The 19426-nt window shown below is 37.6% G+C and overlaps 1 pseudogene across 1 annotated transcript; it reads left to right on the top strand.

Annotated features, from left to right (window-relative positions):
* The first annotated feature begins 982 nt into the window (after nucleotides 1–982).
* On the top strand, nucleotides 983–2765 carry LOC145968479 (uncharacterized; annotated as a pseudogene). The gene is made up of 5 exons (XR_014437744.1): nucleotides 983–1113; nucleotides 1181–1255; nucleotides 1425–1507; nucleotides 1702–1892; nucleotides 1969–2765. The product of XR_014437744.1 is annotated as an uncharacterized LOC145968479 (transcript).
* Nucleotides 2766–19426: the final 16661 nt, after the last annotated feature.

Here is a 19426-nt window from a genome sequence, read left to right on the forward strand (position 1 = left end):
GCGACGGCGACGACGGTTGATCCGGTCTCTACGACGTTGCACCAAAAGTGCTTCCATGTAGACCAGAGTAATTAACATTAAATCGAAATCATCCATTTCTAAAAAGAAATGTAATTCAATCCAATGCAGTCTTCTCGAATTAAAATCACACTTAGAATTGTAAGAACTAATTGCAAAAATGTTAAAGAACGACCAAACAGCACAAACATCAAATATCAAAATGAATGAAGAATATTCAATGATATATAAAAAATAATGAAATATTATTCGAGAAAATTAATCAAATTAAGAGAATGTTTCAATAATGAATTTTTACTTAAACTATATATGAAACGTACCGAAAATTATGAGAAGATTCGTTTATTTTGCAATAAATTACAATTTCAGAAATGTGCACACAAAATCAAATTAACCTCAAAATAATATATTTATGAAATTGGGACAATTTACACGAATAATTATATACGATCATTATCAGTTTGTATTTTCATTACATGGATAATTAAATAGTGATAATACTTACGTGTTAATAAATATAATGTGTAATATTCGTCCTTAATTATTTTTTCTTGATAACGCGATACGTTTTAGAACCGGCTACAGTGAGTTATGCCCGTGGCTATGCATTATGTATTTTTATGTAGATTGAAAATCCACAAGCCATAGGCAGAATTCAGAATCATAGCGCATGCGCTATGACTTCTGCATTCTGCTTATGGCTCCTGTAATTTTATGTGCTTCCACCTTAATGCGTCGTCTACAATGAGATTTTAAGGAGACTTAAGTCTTATGCCTTAAGTCTCCTTAAAATCTCATTGTAGACGACGCTTAAGCGAGCTGGCCAGATCCCAGTTCTTAAAGCTTAAAACTTCTGACCGATATAATTTCTCTCAGCCAATGAAAGAAAAGTAACTATAGTTATTACTTTAGTTATTATCACGATGTCGGATATTAAAGATATTGAAGATAATAATAATAATTTCATCGATGAAATTTTAATTGCTATTGTGCAAGCAAATCCTTGTTTATACGCCAAAAATGATGCATCTTATAAAGATAATAAAATGAAAGAAATGAAGTGGGAATCGATTGCCGCGTCTTTGAATTGTACAGGTAGGTTAGCATATTTTATTTCTCTTCAAAGCTGTTGAATATGTATTCCAGTATTTCTGTTTTACAGCCAGTGAAGCAAAGAAACGTTGGGATTGCTTGAGGAATCAATTTAGTAGAAAGTTGAGAGCTCAGAAAATCCAGCCATCAGGTTCTAGACGAGTGGCACCCGATTGACCATGTCTGTGGATTGACCACGTCGCCAACTGGCCAATTCAAAATAGGACTCTCTGATTGGTCAATCATTGCTGGTTATCCTAGGCACAGGTCGATATAATTGGCTGTGGTCAATCACAACGTGGTCAAACGGGACGCTTCCGGTTCTGGACTAAAATCAGAATGGCCTTTCATGTCATACATACATGTCATTTCTCAAGCCTCACATTCAAAACAAAAAGTAAGTATATTTAGGTTTTCTTTTTTCAAAAATAAAATACATTACACTCTTTTCTTTCAATTTGAAACATTTACAATTAAGCAACGCAAGGAATATGATAATAAAAATATTCACATAATTTTATTTTGTGGTTTGCCTGTTACAAAATATAATATATTCATTTATAATAAGTGTTTTCTCTTTTGCATATGTAGAACAAGAGGCTCGTTGCTGCAAATTGCATCATCTAGATATAGTGAAGCCTCTAGCAGTTGCTCAATAAATTCATCTGTTTCTCGATCACCTACCGATGTCATTACAACTCACTATCAATTTCCAGCCTCTTACACTCACTCTACTAGATTTTCTGACTGGAATGATGATTGCAATGCATTATTAACTGTTGGTATGATATTATCTTTTTTTCAAGTCTTATATTAATCTTAAATTTTTCTTATTTATAAATTATTTTCTGATTTCAGAGAATTCGAATACTTCGACAGAAGATACAGCGCAGTCTGAATTAAGTGAAGTTTTTACTACAGAGAAAGAGAACATTGAATCCACTTTGCAGACTTCCATTTCACATATTTCCACTCCACAGACTTCCAAAAAATCTGCAAAGCGAATTTTGGTACCCTCTCTTGATAATTTTACAAAAAAAAAGAAAGCCTGTAATGAACGTTTGGAAGATCTGCTTAATAAATCATCACAAGCAATTAGTGATCTGACAACAACATACAAGAATATTAAACAAATTGAAGAAAAAGAAGGATTTTCTGATCCAAATGCAATTGTGATTTCACAAGCTTTAAAAACAGTGATGCCAAAAAATCAATTATCCTGCCTGATAGCTGTGTTGCAGCTAATTGAAAAATTCAAGGAATAAATATTTAATGTATTTCTTTAATGTTAAATAATGTGATACTACAATAGTATATCATATGATGTTTGATGTGATATTAAAATTCTATAATTTTTTAACAAATATGTAGGTGTGATATAATAAAATATTTTTTTTTATATTAAAATATAGATTTTATAATTTTAAATTATATTGCTAATTACCAAATATAATTTCTATAATTTTAAATTATGATACTTAGCAAAGTAAAATTAGTAGCATTTTTTGTCAAAAAATAAATATAGTTTGTTTTTATGTTTGTAGTTATAGTAGCACATATTTTTTGTCATATATAATTTGTTTTCCACATATGTTATCAAATATTTTTTAAGAAATTATATGTTCTAATATGAAATAGTTTGTATCATGCATAAATAATAAAACAGTATTAAGCAAATGGAAATGCTTGTTTAATATTTCTTTTTTAATGAAAACATTTACAGGTGCATTACTAATAGAAATAGAAAAATTTTTATTGAAGAACAAGATATAGCACAACATTATAAAATATTATATACAGGGTGTCCGATTCGTGAGGGAACAAATGAAAAATGATGATAGATTGGGTCAAACTAAGAAGAAAAGTCCTCTACCATTTTGCAAAATTCGCAATAATTATATATTAAGTAATAAGCAAAAATGTCCCGGCGCATGAGAAGCGGTAAACCGCTTGTAGTGTGTGATTATTAAGTGATCAAACGAAAAGTGGTGATAGATTGGGTCAAACTGAAAAGAAAAGTTCTCTACTATATTGCAAAATTCGCAATAATTATTAAGTTATAGGCAAAAATGTCTCAGAGTATAAAAAGCGGTAGACAGATCGCTTCTCATGCGCTGAGACATTTTTACCTATAACTTAAGTTTAAGTTAAGTTGTATAAGTTAATTGAAATTTAGGTTTAAAGTTAAGATTAGGTACCTTGCCTACCGGCGGGGTGGTTGCGGGAGGGGGGCCGAAGGCCCCCCTTGCACCCCCGCGTGTGTGTGTGTGTGTGTGTATATATGTTTCTGATATTTATATAAGTATCTTTTGCGAAATATATGAAAACTTTCTTTTTTGAGTTTCTTTGCTTCTACTCGTTTCCGCAAAAAATCCTTTATGGTGTGAATGTGTTCTGTTATAGTCTTCAAATGCTGGAAGTTTCATCAAATTCGGAGGTAGGGGCTATTCGGAAGTCTTACCGCCTCGGCTTACTACTAACTACTATTAAATTGATTCCTCAAGAATTCTTATATTTTTTGCTTATTGGCTAGAATATAGAAATATATTGGGTTAAATATAGATATATATAATAATTTTAAATTATGTTACTTAGCAAACTAAAATTAGTAGTATTTTTTGTCATAAATATAGTTTATGTTTAGTTAATAATATATTTAATAATTAGAGATTTGGCTCAAGTGATCAAAAAATTAAAAAGAAAATGGCATAAGAGCCAACGCGCGATAACTATAGTATATTTAATTGACTGTTGGAAGCAGAGCGCTTATTAGACCTCCGCGGGATGCAATTTAGCGTCACCTACGCGTCGAGAACAAATTCGTTTAATGTAACGCGTCACTATCTGTAATATACAGGGTGTCCCAAAAGACCCGATACGGTCGAATATTTCATAAACTATGCACTTTAGAAAGAAATGTTTCAGACAAAAGTTGTGTAGCTTGAAGGGGGCCATAAGATGGTGGCAATGATTTGACCTTGGAGAGTCATTTGAAGGTCACGTGATGGTCACCGTCAATTTCTTAAATGGAACCCTCTATTTTTTATTACATATTCTTGTAGCTTATCTCGAGGACTTTCCAAAACACTATAATAAAATATTTTTCCCTTAAGTACTTTTTGAGTTATAAGGCTTGAAATCATTTCTTAATTTTACATAAACCGTAAAATATCTTGTAAAATATTCATTTTTCGATTATCTTACCTTAATACTTTTACGTACAAAATAATGAGAGGAATCAATTGGTGTAAAGAAAACACATAGTTGTTTTTAAGAAAAAATATGGAATTGTTAATTGCAAATTACATATTTTTTCTTCGCGCTCTGCGCTCCAACTACCGCGCGTTGGCTCTTATGCCATTTTCTTTTTAATTTTTTAATAATATGTAGTTTAATAATTAAAATAATAGTCAATAATTTTGCTTGTAAAAGGAATAAAATATTTTTATCATTGCATCAATAGAGGAAAATTGACATGATGGGCATAAAGATTTATTTGTAATTGCCAGGGTATTTGTCCTTCCCCAATCATCCAGTCAGCTAAAGCTTCTCTTTGAGCTACAGTCTTTCTTGTTGCATTATTGCAACCTAAACGACCAATATCGTTGAGATTTGAATCCGTTGAAACTGCATTACGTCACATTCCTGGAATTATTGATCCATAATCATTTTCGTAATCAATATAAGTTATAGGGCAATAAATCTTCCTTTCAACTCCACGGTCCTCTCGCATCATTAAAAAATTATGAAGCCATGTTGTAGCCAATACTATTTTTTCTACATTTTTCTCTTTCATGCAAATACATAAGTGAAAAACTCTCCACTTGTTAATGAGAATAAATATTCCATTAAGAAAAATTGCATTGTTCAAATGAAAATATTATTTACCTTAATGAAAGAATACCAAAGGCATTTTCTATTATTCTTCGAGCACGAGACAATCTATAATTAAATATCTTTTCTCTGTCGCTCTTAATGCCTTTTCTTGAATAAGAACGCATTAAATTAGTTCGCAGAGGAAATGCCTCATCTCTTACAAAGAAATGAGGTATTTTCTCGTTTATATTTGGTAATTCTTTAGATGGAGGAAGATTTAGAGAGTTTGTTTCCAAAGCTTTTCCCAATCCTGAATTGGCAAAAATACTACTATCTGGTAAAGAGCATAAAACAGCGAAAACTTATCTCAAAACTTTAACCAATGTTATATATAATTTCAGAATTGATCTTACCATAATCACCAATTTCCACCCATGTGAAGCAATAATTGGCATCACAACATCCCAGGTAGCAAGCACACGTCATTTTGACGTTTCAAATTGATCATTCCCCATACAGCACAGGTAGATCCTGAGGAGTATGTACTCAGTATATCGCAAACGTAGATTGTGTATATCCCACTAATATTCGATATACATACTATGATATTTTGAGAATGTACGGAGGATGTTCCTATGTCTGCCTTAGAAACCTACTCAGTATATACTTAGAATATTTCTTGGTATATTATGAGTATATTTTTAGAATATTTTAAGCATATTTTTACATTAATAAATTATATATGAATATAGAAGATAGTTCGACTATATGTAGAATAAAAAATAGATTCTTCGTGATGTAAAAAATAAATAAAAATGTGAAATTATTTACTTTATAAACAAAACTTCAGACAAAAATGTTATTTCTAATAGATGAATATAAAACGTTTGAAAAACACCTATTAGTGTTTATTAAATGATTCTTATTGAAACATTGATCTCGATAATCTATGTACAATTATGTAAGTACACTCGATAATAGATGAAATACCTTAATAAATGCAGTAAATGGATTACTTCTCATTTTAATTTCAAATAATCTGTTTAATATTCTGAATTCCAACAAGGAAACCAGATTATTAGACAAATTACTTTAAATTAAGTCAGTTTATTATAAATTAAACTGACTAAAAAGAAAAAAGAAGAAACTTTGGAATTCATGTTAGTACATAATTGTTTCGAAAAAAAAATGTAATTTGCAATTAACAATTACATTTTTTTTCTTAAAAATAACTATGTGTTTTCTTTACACCAATTGATTCCTCTCATTATTTTGTACATAAAAGTATTAAGGTAAGATAATCGAAAAATGAATATTTTACAAGATATTTTACAGTATATGTAAAATTAAGAAATTATTTCAAGCCTCATAATTCGGAAAGTACTTAATGAAAACTAACTTAATTATAATGTTTTGGAAAGCTCTCGAGATGAGCTACAAGAATATGCAAAAGCATATAGGGTGCCCCATTTAAAAAGTTAGAGGTGACCTTCACGTGACCTTCAGCTGACTCTTCAAGGTCAAACTAATGGCACCGTCTCATGTCTCCCTTGAAACCATATAACTTTTGTCTGAAACGTTTTTTTCTACAATCAAAATTAAAAAAGTTATTCGGGGTGATCGATTAAAATGGAAAATATATATATATACAGGGTGGGCCATTTTAATCTATGCACCCAAACTTCTTTGTACCTAAGACAGATACGGAAAAATGATACAGACAAAAGTTTTATGGTTTCGAGGGGGCCATAAGATGGTATCATTGGTTTGACCTTGAAGAGTTATTTGAAGGTCACATGAAGGTCACCTTTAATTTCTTAAATGGAACCTACTATTTGTCATTGCATATTCTTGTAGCTTATCTCGAGAGCTTTCCAAAACACTATAATTAAGTACCTTTTCGTTAAGTACTTTTTGAGTTATGAGGCTTGAAATAATTTCTTAATTTTACATAAACCGTAAAATATCTTGTAAAATATTCATTTTTCGATTATCTTATCTTAATACTTTTATGTACAAAATAATGAGAGGAATCAATTGGTGTAAAGAAAACACATAGTTGTTTTTAAGAAAAAATATGGAATTGTTAATTGCAAATTACATATTTTTTCTTAAAAACAACTATGTGTTTTCTTTACACCAATTGATTCCTCTCATTATTTTGTACATAAAAGTATTAAGGTAAGATAATCGAAAAATGAATATTTTACGGTTTATGTAAAATTAAGAAATTATTTCAAGCCTCGTAACTCAAAAAGTACTTAACAAAAAAGTACTTAATTATAGTGTTTTGGAAAGCTCTCGAGATAAGCTACAAGAATGTGCAATGACAAATAGTAAGTTCCATTTAAGAAATTAAAGGTGACCTTCATGTGACCTTCAAATAACTCTTCAAGGTCAAACCAATGATACCATCTTATGGCCCCCTCGAAACCATAAAACTTTTGTCTGAATCATTTTTCCGTATCTGTCTTAGGTACAAAGAAATTTGGGTGCATAGATTAAAATGGCCCACCCTGTATATACACTGAGCAACAAAATTAGCGCAACAAAAATTTTTATCAAAATTTCACTCAATTTTAAATAATCATAACTCCGCGAAAAATGGTCGTATCAGAAAATTTTTTTTTTTATTTTAAAGTTTGAAAGTCTCTACTTTAAAGAGAATTTGTCATATTTTGACTTCCTCCTTTCCTCCCTCCCGCCATCTCCTTAAAAGTGAGGTTTTATTTTAAAAAGTTTGCATATTTTGACGCGCTCCATGGGGTGCAATGAATTTTTCTTGCAAACGTTATAAAAATTACCGTAGAATATAAACTTTTCCGCACAAATTAAAAAAAAATTGAAGTCTGTACGATTTTTTTTGGCGGAGTTATGAATGTTGACATGTCAAAGTTACCCATGCATTTTAGTCTGTTTATGCCTGTTACCGCCAGCATTAGCGTTACCCGATGCACACCACGAGGAGGTTGCTGGTCGGATTTTGTGCATCGTGTGTGTGTGTGTGTGTGTGTGTTTCGAGAGACCGCCAACATATTCTATAATAACATATTCTACGGTAATTTTTATAACGTTTGCGAGAAAAATTCATTGCACCCCGTGGAGCGCGTCAAAATATGCAAAATATGCGTGGAGCGCGTCAAAATATGCTTTTTAAAATAAAACATGACCTCACTTTTAAGGAGATGGCGGGAGGGAGGAAAGGAGGAAGTCAAAATATGACAAATTCCCTTTAAAGTAGAGACTTCAAACTTTAAAATAAAAAAAAAAATTTTCTGATACGACCATTTTTCGCGGAGTTATGATTATTTAAAATTGAGTGAAATTTTGATAAAAATTTTTGTTGCGCTAATTTTGTTGCTCAGTGTATATATTTATATATATATTAAATATATTATATATTATATATACAGGGTAGTAGATGTTATAGCCGCGTTCTAACCCAGGTCCTCTCAGGGGGGGGGTGAGGTGCGAGGGGAACCGCGGCGCGGAGTGACGTCACGCGCGAGGAAGGAGGAATTGCGCCGCGCGATGAGTGACGTCACACGCGGGGAAGGGGGAATCGCGGCGCGACCGATTGACGAGAGGGTCCGCGCGGGGAAGGGGAAACCGCGGCGCGAGCGATGGACGAGAGGGTCCGCGATGAGAAGGGGGATCCGCGGAAAGAGAACGGTGCTAAGGTGTGAGAAGGATAGCGCCAGTTGTGGGAAAAGGATAGCGCTAAGTGTGTGAAGAGGACAGTGTAACAAGGATGGCATCAACGTGCGACAAGGATGGCGTCAACGTGGGACAAGGACGACACATTGTAAAATGGCGCATCGGTGGGAGAAGGACGATGCAAAGGTAAGTGAGTGAGTATAGCGATGAGCATATGAAAGAGAGAAAATGATAATAGCGCGTACGAAAGAAAAAGAACGATAGCGCGAGAAGAACGCGTGCGAGAGAGAACGATAATATCGCGTGCGAGAGAGAATGATAATATCACGAGACAACGCGCGCGAGAGAGAACAATATTGCGAGAACAACGCGCGCGAGAGAGAGAGATAGCGCGAGACTTACAACTAACTAGCGCGAGAGAGATAGCGCAAGGGATGGGAGCGCAAGGGAAAGGTGTGTAAATAAATATATTTTTTCAATTATAAATATAAAATATACATTTATTTAAGTGTAAATACATTTTTGTGTATGTGTGTGTGTTTAATAAAATAATAATAAAATATAAAATTTAATTTTGAAAAATATATAAAATATAAAATTTAATAATAAAATATTTATATATGGGGGGGAGGCCGCTCCTGGAACAGAAAAGAGAAAAGATACTGCATTAATGGAAACATATTACAATAAGATTTATAAAAGAAAAAACACTTACATCTTTCCACACATTCCTCTTCTCTTTCTTCATCCTCCTCCTCATCCTCCTGCTCCTGCTCCTGCTCCTCCTCTTCTTTTTCGTCATCCTCCTCTTCCTCCTCTTCTCTTTCCTTCTACTCTTCCTCTTCAATATTCCAATCTTCTTGAACCCACTGTTCCTCTATAATTTCAATGTAGAGCTCTTCCCCGAAGAGCCGTCGCAGGTCGAAAATGTCTTCGACCTGATGACTCTCCGAGGTGTCGCCCTACATGTCCAACAAGTCCTCCCTTTTTGCCCGACGCACCATCCGCACCCATTGTCTTTGTTGAATATTGACGAAACCGGCAATTTCCATTTCGTCCTGGAACTACACAAAAATTTACTTAAAAAATATAATTAATATAAATACACAATTTCTTACAAAATATTCACAAAAAACACTACTTACATTCCACAGGAAGGTCAGCTTCATAAATATAATGCATAATAAGTCGAACATTTTTCTTTTCCAATCTGGATAGATATTTATGCGATCCATTACTTTTAAACTTCTTAACACACTTTTAATTTCTTCTCGCACTGCTAAACTCTTTGTGATGAGGCAACGAGGTCTCGACACGAGATTTTATAGTTATAGATTATAGAGATGTAGCATTATCACCATATCAAAAACGCGTCGTAAGACAAAAGTATACGCGGTCCCATGCAACTCAGCATGATATAATATAATATTAATATTATCATATCGCGACTTTGTGAGGAGACAATCGTCTCGGTACGAAACTTTAGAATAGGGACGTATCATTATCGCTTTACCAAAAACGCGTCGTAAGACAAAAGTATGCATGTTCCCATGCAACTTAGCATGATATAATATAATGCTATAATATAATGCGTCAACCCTGATCGAACGGTCATCAAACGCTCATCGAACGGAAATGAACGACCGTCGAACGGAAACGAACGACCGTCGAACGGCTATTGAACGGCTGTTGAACGCCCATCGAACGGAAATGAACGACCGTCGAACGGAAATGAACGACTATCGAACGACTGTTGAACGCTCGTCGAACGGAAATGAATGAAAATCAACGACTATCAAACGCAAAACAATATTCAATTATCAAACAATTATTTAAATGTATTACCATGAATCGAAATACAATATTTAATGACAGCTGTGTCACGTACGGAAACACGATATTGCCCACGTGCATAGATAAGGAAAGAAAGGAGAGAATAAGAAAGACGATAAAAATATATTGCATCATCAATTTATTATAAATATGGATTCGATGAATCATTATCATGATGTTTCAACCACCAATTATAAATCTTAAATACATTTTGTAAAGCACAATTTTTTACATGATTTTCACAACGCACAGTATTCTTAACATCTAACTTATTTAAAGAAGCTACATCCTCATTGTCTGCATCCAAAGTTTCGATAATAACATCGTTTCTCGCATCACCCAGTATATCGGCTAGCCATTGTCGTTTTTCATGTCCTTTAACGTATACGAGAGGTGACGCAACATCCTCCTCCGTTGTACTCATCACTGCCGTCGTAATTAAACGTTTCGATTTCCAATATGAAACGTGTCCATCATCCCACGATAATTCATGGTGATTTTTAATCCACCATAAAACCTGACATCTCTCAGATTTTGTGAGCATGTGCCATGGTACGGGACATGTAAAAATGTAATGAGAAAGTACGGATCCCTTTCTCAGAACAGCAGCTTCCTTCACGATAAAATTTTTCCCAACGATAAATCCTTGTAGATCCACAAACGTTGGCACAGCCATGATGACAAGATCCGATCGCAGACTGATGTCGATCATCAAACATATCAATCTTTTATATTTTTCTTCATGCGCATTGGAGGGGATATTTGCTAACTTATGTAATTTTGCGGACTACATTGGTCAATGGATTATATTCGACCACCCGATCATGCGAGATGAGATAATAGGCGGTAGTATTAGCCGGTATATTTTCCCTGCATTCAAACTCTATTCTCACGTCCACGGTAGCAGTTTTGACAGACTCGTTTTGTCGCGAGCAATCAATGACCGCGAGAGGACCGCAATGTAGAAACTTTGAAATAGTTAATAGCGTGGTGCTGTTATCGCATCCGTAATAAGATTTGCGAAAACGAGAGTACATGTCGAATAGGACGGCGAATCTATTTTTTTCAAAATCTAAATTTAAATCATCGTAGGGATAAAATTCCGAGTTTAAATAGAGTTTAACGTTGGTCAATTTGCAGTTATCGAATAATGTAACATCTTGTGACACTGAATTCTTTTTACCAGTTTGCAGTGCAAAGATCACGTATCGTGGTTTCTCTAGCTGGGAGGCGGCTTTCACGGTCCACGAATGCTTAGTCGTGCTATGCAGCAGAGGAAATTCGTATAGATCCCAAGATCGGAAACTCATGTTCAAGTATCGTCCGCTTTCCAACATTCGCAACATCGACAATTTATTAATCTCATTCAATATTACATGAGGCATACGCCACTGTATCTTGAGTAATTCAATCTCAGCTTCCGACGATGGGTGTCCGAATAGACAATTATTATCGTTGCGCGAACGTATCAAAATCAATTCGTGACGAGCGTTAATCACAACGCGTTTATAATCTTCGCAAAATCCCAGCAACATGTTGAGCGGTACGCAATAGTTGAAATAATTTTTGTCACCGTTGTACGTCAAATCCCACGCAGCGTTCTTCAAGTTTATACTTTTCTGGTGCGTTAGAGAGACATAATTTTTGAGCGTCGAAGTTATTCCAATATTTCTGTTGCGATCAATCTCTACTCCGTCGAGTTCGTATCGAAGCTCATCAAACATGAATGCGACGCAATTGTTTCCCAATACAACCTTCATTTCGTCATTCGCTTTACGCACATTAAACCTTTCCTCGATGTAAAGAAAGCTTTCGCACGGTAACGTGTACAAATCCTGATGTTGTATAGGTATTCGTATCTCATCGCTGTATCCAAGCGTCGTATTGGCGTACGGATTGTACGTATGAGTCTCAATCTTGACGATGCGATCGTCAAAGACTGGCTCACCTCCGATATTCAAAATATAAATCATTCTTTTCGTACGATGAATCCCAATGATTTTAAAAATTCACGATTCAATGTGTTCAGCTTCTTCTTAACGACTATCTTATTATTGTCACCCGATACCGTAATAGTATTGTCCCTCGTAAAAGTATTGTCTCTCGCGTGCTCCGTTTCGTTCAGCACGAGCATACTATGTTTGTCGCCATCGTATATGCAATCTTACGGTAATTTCCTCTCCTCGAAAATCGAGCAATTGACCTTTTTGATCCACAATACGTATCGTTAAATCCGTAATGCTCCGCCGATCGGCAGATAAATGATCTGTGCCGGCGTTTCCGATATCTTATATCCTGGCGGTACACTCGGTGAAAATTCATGTATCGTGTGTACGCGCATGCCATTGCTGTACGCACCAGTAGTCACGTTACATTCTATACGAATAATATTTACGTTTATAATATTAACCGGTTCGTCCGGTTCGTACCACTTGCGAGGTTGCAATATACGATTCGACGAGAATCCAAGCAAGGATCCTACATTGTCGGGTTTGGTAAAGTTTATTCTGTAGGCGCATTTGATTTCGCTCTTTAGCGTGCTATGATTGGCGCGGAGCGCTATTGGATATTCCTCATCATAAGCGTTTTCAACATCTCTGGAAAGGTGTTCATCTTGCAAAATTACGCGTTTGAGATAGTCATTTATAGCGTGCAATTCGTACGATCCTTCGGGAATCGTAATTTCTTTGTCACCTTTGCCAAAGTAAAATTTATTATTCAAAAAATTTATGTTCGGAATCGTATGATAAGTTTCGAAATCCGTTAATCCGAGCTCATAATCGGCATCGGTCAAATCTATAGCGGGAAAATAGCTTACAGCGAGAACGCTGCTTCTGCCAGTCAACGTAAGTGTCAGTGACATGTCGAACGAATACTGAGTCGTGACGATGGATTGTCAGGCTTTAAATTGATCGTCGACTGTTTGAAGAAATTTTAAACACAACTGTCCACAGATACTCTGATTGTAACTTTGATAAGATGCGTAATTGTATTCAATTTTCACTCGTCCGAAATATCGCACAAGTTCCTTGGGTGGTCGAAGATTTCCAAAACTGCCGAAATATACGACACGATCTCCCCTCTTTGCGTACGCTACCCAATGAGTACCGGGACCATCAACGTCATCCAAATTGACGATACCGCTCTCGTTTCGTCGTACACCGTTTATCGGTAAATTATTGCGCATGAAAACACCTCTAAAGAAAGATATGTGCATATGTTTCGCCAATTGTTCCAATTGCACGTTAGTTGTCACACCCGTAGGCATTTTTAATGTTTTTTCGACGATTTTTTTTTCTCTTAGACTTTGTTGAGAATCCCTGTCCACGCTTGTACGGAGCGAGATAAAGTCCGCGACCTTCCATAGCGCGATTGTGACGCTGCAACTCTTCCAGCTGACGTTGCGCCGCCTTGCTATCGTTTATCGCCTTTGCGATTCCCGCCGCACCGCCGGCCAAAGAACCGACAACTCCCAACAACGGTAAAAGTGGTAAAATACCACCGCGTTTCGCTTACTGGAAGTATTCGTTTTTTCCTCCTCTTTGTCGTCGATGGCTTTTTCATCCCCATGCCGAGTTTTGTCTTTGCCTTCATTGCCGCCCAAACAGTCGTAGCGGCTGCTCTTTCGCCAAGAGTCGAATCCCTCGCGGTAATGCGTTCTCGCGCTCTTGCAGCTAGTATGCGATCCGCGACGTGTCGTTGACCGAGGTCGTTGCTTCGCGAGTAAGCAATGTCGTGCTCGCGACAAGCGGCATCCAATGGATTGATGCCTCGATCGCCTCTAGCCAATCGTTTCTCTAATTGAGTTCCCGGACCGCAAAACTGATAATCGGGAATATGTAATTCGATGGGAAGCGCGTTTATCGCACGATTTAAGAGACCGCTACCTCTTACGATTCTCGCTGACATTCGTAGCAATCTTTTATTAACGGTGGCGGACCGTCGATGTGCGTTCGCTGCCACGGCTGATTGTAATGTCGCATGCACGAACGATATTGTCGAACCTCCGAATCAGCCTTTATATATTCTGGAAGCTTGTCCCACAATCGTTCCACGTAATCACCAAAATTTTGTAGTAAAACAATCTTTGGGATATACTGCAGTTGTTCGGCGGTAAGCTGGAAAATGTCTCTTTCATCCGACAGAAGGAGAAACATTTTGATACTGAGCGGTTTCGAGTCGAGACACCTCTATAAATAGGTCTCCCCCCTCGTGATCACTCGCAAAATTGATTCGAAAGAGAAAACATGCGGTTCGTGCGACAAGCGCGGATAATCAAAGTATCAAATTTCGACGATAGACTAATATCGGAGAAAAAAGTACGCAAGCATGGAAACATGCTACCGACTACTATACGCGGTATCGTTTGCGGCCCTTCAAACTGCGGTAAGACAAACGTGTTGATTAGTTTGATAGAAAGTCCGTACGGTGTACGTTTCGAGAACGTGTACGTATACTCGAAATCGCTTCAACAACCGAAATATAGATACTTGGAAAATCTACTAGCACCTATAGACGAAATTGGTTATTTTACGTTCTCTAATAACAGCGATGTCATTCCACCGAGCGAAGCGCTTCCGAATTCCATCTTTATCTTTGATGACGTGGCATGCGACAAGCAAGATACGATAAGAGAGTACTTTGCAATGGGTCGACACTCGAGCGTCGACTGTTTCTATCTTTGTCAAACGTACGCCAAGATACCTAAGCATCTTATAAGCGACAATGCGAATCTTTTGATTTTATTTAAACAAGATGGCACAAATTTGAAACATGTGTACAACGATCATGTAAATACCGACATGTCTTACGACGATTTCCGCGCATTGTGTCAGAAATGTTGGCAACGCAAATATGGCTTCGTAGTCGTTGATAAAGACAGCATGTTGATCAATGGACGATATAGAAGAGGATTTCATGATTTCGCGATACCGTAAAGCGATCAATCGTCATCGACACATCGATCGAGCATCATGAACGGCGATCGTGAAAAGATTGCGAGAGAGATTGCAAAAACGAGCGAATCAATTCGCAAAAAATATCGCGCTTTGAAAACTGGTAAAATGGAGGAAGACGTTGCATTGGAAAGACAATTTAAGCCAATTACTGAACCTTTAAAACAGCTTGTCGAAAATACTGTGGAATCTGATGCGCCGAAAATCGAGCCATTGAGTTTGACGTTTGGAGAGAAGGAAAAAATAAAAGAGTCAAAGCAAGGAATAAAGCGAGCACGGATAAATATGCCGATAAACGATTCGCCGATATATTCGACACCGAATCGATCAAAACGAAGGAAACAATTTTCTAATATGGCTACTGTTTCTACTCCGATAAAAGTACAACCGCGTCAAACAATGCCATCCCCATCCGTCGAAGAAATTTACGAGACCACGCCCGATTCGTTTGTAACATCGGTCCGACATGAATTAGAAAGGTCCGAAGGTCAGAAAACGTTCCGAGATCATTTTGGTCCACTAGCGCAAAAATATATAGGAGCTATCATGAGTGTTGATAAAAATAAGAGTATGGATTACGTCTACGGTGTTAAATTTACCAGCGAAGGAATGATGCTCGGTGATAAACGTTTCGATGTGGACATGGAAGATAATATAATTATCGATGGAATAAAATATACGGGAACTGAAGGTATCTACGATTTGATTTTTAAAAATATTCCCAATCATAAAAAATACACTCAAGACGATTTGTATAAATATCAAAGTATATTAAAAGCAACAAATGCGCATAAACGTGACAACAAAGTTAATAATCCTATTAAAAGTAATAAAGGATACAAGTACAAATATATAATTGCACCATTATTCCCCGATAGAAAGGTGGGAAGAGGTATAGACGCGCCGCGCACCATGACGCTAAGCGACAACATGATCGATTACGTGCATTAGAACGATCCCAACGAATTGGTAGATCGTTTGCGATTGCTGGACGCCTCGCGTCGAGCCGGCAACAGTGCTCACGACAATGAAATCTTGTCAATTATCGAAGAACTTCGCGAGGCTGGCATTATTATAAATTAAACTATGCGTCGACGATACGTGTCATTCGGTCAAAGTTCTCGGTACCGAAATGTCGATTAATAAATTTGGATTATCACTCGGAACGTCGAATAATTTGTACTATCAATGGAATGGATTATTGAGAAATTACGTTCGCGATAACGCTCTCTGCCAGACTACTACCGGCTTTGATGCAAGGTCGCGCAAGATTCAACGTGTAGCGCAACCAGAAACTGATACTGACGCCGTCAACAAACGATACGTGGATAAACTTTTGAGAGATCGACAGGGAGAAATTGAGCAAAAAATTATCGCGCTCGAAACAAACGTGCAGGCGCTACGAATAATGATGGACGAGATAAAGAATGTGCTGAGATATGCAACATCTGACTCGACACAGTAAACGAGACATACTAATATCGCAATATTAATTATGCCTCGATCAAACGTGCGAAAGAAGAAAAACACCTCCGAAAAGCGACAACTAGTCGAGGAACTACATGCTCCGGCGAGAAGAAATTTTCCACGAAGACGCGTCATTGTACGCGGATACGACGATCTGTGGCAGGCGGACGTGGTCGACATGCGTTCGACTCAACAAGGGTCATAAATACATACTCACAGTTATCGATGTGTTGAGCAAGTATGCGTGGGCCGTACCGCTCAAGAGTAAGAGCGGAAACGAAATGTCTGAAACGATCGCAAAGATTATTGGAGATGATAAAAGGTGTCCGAAAAATTTTCAAACCGACAGAGGAAAAGAATTTTACAACGCGAGTGTGCAGAAACTCATGAAGAAACACAACATTAATCATTACTCGACGTATTCCGTTATGAAAGCCTCGGTCGTGGAACGATTCAACCGTACTTTGAAAAACAATATGTGGAAAATGTTTACGCTCAACGGAAATTACAAATGGATCGACGAGCTATCTCGACTCGTTGCAGAGTACAATACGCGAAAACATCGCACCATCGGTATGAGACCTGCCGACGTCACTCCAGCGATTGCTGAAAAACTTTTAAATACGGTGTATAATAACGTAAAAATTGCGGCTCCGACAAAATTTAAAGTAGGCGATTCGGTACGCGTGAGCAAATACAAGACCATCTTTGAAAAAGGTTTCAGACCTAATTGGACGACCGAAGTTTTTAAGATTGTCGAGGTGCAGAAAACTAATCCCGCGACATTCATACTCGAAGATTCGCGTGGAAATCTCGTTGCTGGAGGATTCTACGAATACGAACTACAACGCGTCGCTAATCCCGACGTATATCTCGTGGAAAAAATTTTGCGGGAAAAGGGTGATGACGTATACGTGAAATGGTTGGGAATGGATAAATCATACAACTCTTGGATACATAAAAATAATATATTATAAATATTTATTAAAATATATAAAATGTGTATAAAAAATATAAAATTTATTAAAATATAAAAATATATAAAATGTATAAAATATAAAAATATATACATGGTTATGTACAAAATATACAATTAATAATAAATAAAATATACATTTATTTACAATGGTATTCTATAATGTCCCCACGGTAACGTATCGGTGGTTTCGGGTACGATATACCGCTTATCGTCGTACGGACTCAGAGCAATTTTCGTCTCGCAGATCGTGTATACTTGGTGCAGTTTATATCGTATACACGATTGCTGACGCGTCATTTCAATTTCTTCGTTTAAACACCGCGTGTAATCGTCAAACGTTATCGTTCTCGTGACAACGTTACTCTTGACACCATTAACTTTCTTTGTGTCCTTTTTCCCATTCACTCGTAACGCGTACATCATTGCTCTGAGCCCGACGAATTCGGTCATTATGGTACCGTTGTTTTCGTCCTTCATTAGACCCGGTACCTTGTAACGGTCGTATTTTCGGACGTTCTTTCGCTGCGCGGATAGATCGTCGGTGCGAGGTTCGTTGGAAAGAAAATATGTGTGTTAAATGCGATGTGTGTTAAATGAACGTATTTATTGCAATATACAGAGTATGTGTATGCGAATGTGCGTGTGTGTGTGGGTGTGCGTGTGTGTGTGGTAATTCAGCTGGCCGATTAATGACGCGACAAATGCAGTTTCGAATTTAAGTCCGGTCTTTGATCGCGAACACCTGTTCGATGTTTACAACGTGCGAGACAGCGCGTGTTTTTGCGGTACTTTTTCCGCGGGGAATCCCGATGTTCTTGGAATCTTCGGGTTCTCGGAATCGACGGGCGCTTTCACGAGAATTATTATTTCCCCGGCGCTACACTTTAAAGGGCCGCGTTTGGTCTATTAAACTCGGTGCGCTTTAATCCCAGCGGTGGATGGCGTGATAAATGAATGCGCTTATGCGCTCGGTAACAAAATACGCGGCGGCGGAGGCCGCGATAAACGGATGCGCTTATGCGTTCGGTAACAAAATACGCGGCGGCGGAGGCCGCGATAAACGGATGCGCTTCTGCGCTCGGTGCGGTTGATACGTGCGACGGCGGAGGCCGCGATAATCAAATGCGCGTATGCGTTCGATGTCAAAGTGCGCGAGGTAGGATCGCGTCGCGAGGGATTGTACTCGCGTTGCAGCTGGGTCGAGAACACTCGACTCGGGGCGGCTCTGAGCTCCATCTTCCGTGATGGCCCAGCTGCGGATTAGGTGGTTTGCACTTGTACTTTGGAATCGAGATCTCTCGTCTAAGACGGAGCGCGCTCCACCTTTCGTCCTCTGTAATGAGTGCTTGGTAGGATTTCTGGATTGCTGCTGAAGCGTACTGCTTAGAGCGGATCAGGAATATATGGTGATTAGACGCCGAGATGTGCCCTTTTTATACCGACTAATTGCCCGCGTCGGCGCGCGGCGGTATAACCCCTTCCGAACGGTTTTTCGGAAACGGTACGGTCGGGCCCGTTCGGAGGGGTTCGGGTTGAGCGCCGAACGCGGGTTTTCGCCGGTCGGCGGTTCGGGCCACCTCGGCTCTGATCGGCGGTGTTCGGCCGTTTC

This window comes from Camponotus vicinus, unplaced genomic scaffold (genome assembly GCF_025532165.1).
Source record: "Camponotus vicinus isolate PSW18456_S1 unplaced genomic scaffold, iyCamVici1.0 SCAF_3, whole genome shotgun sequence".
Taxonomy (NCBI): Eukaryota; Metazoa; Arthropoda; class Insecta; order Hymenoptera; family Formicidae; genus Camponotus; species Camponotus vicinus.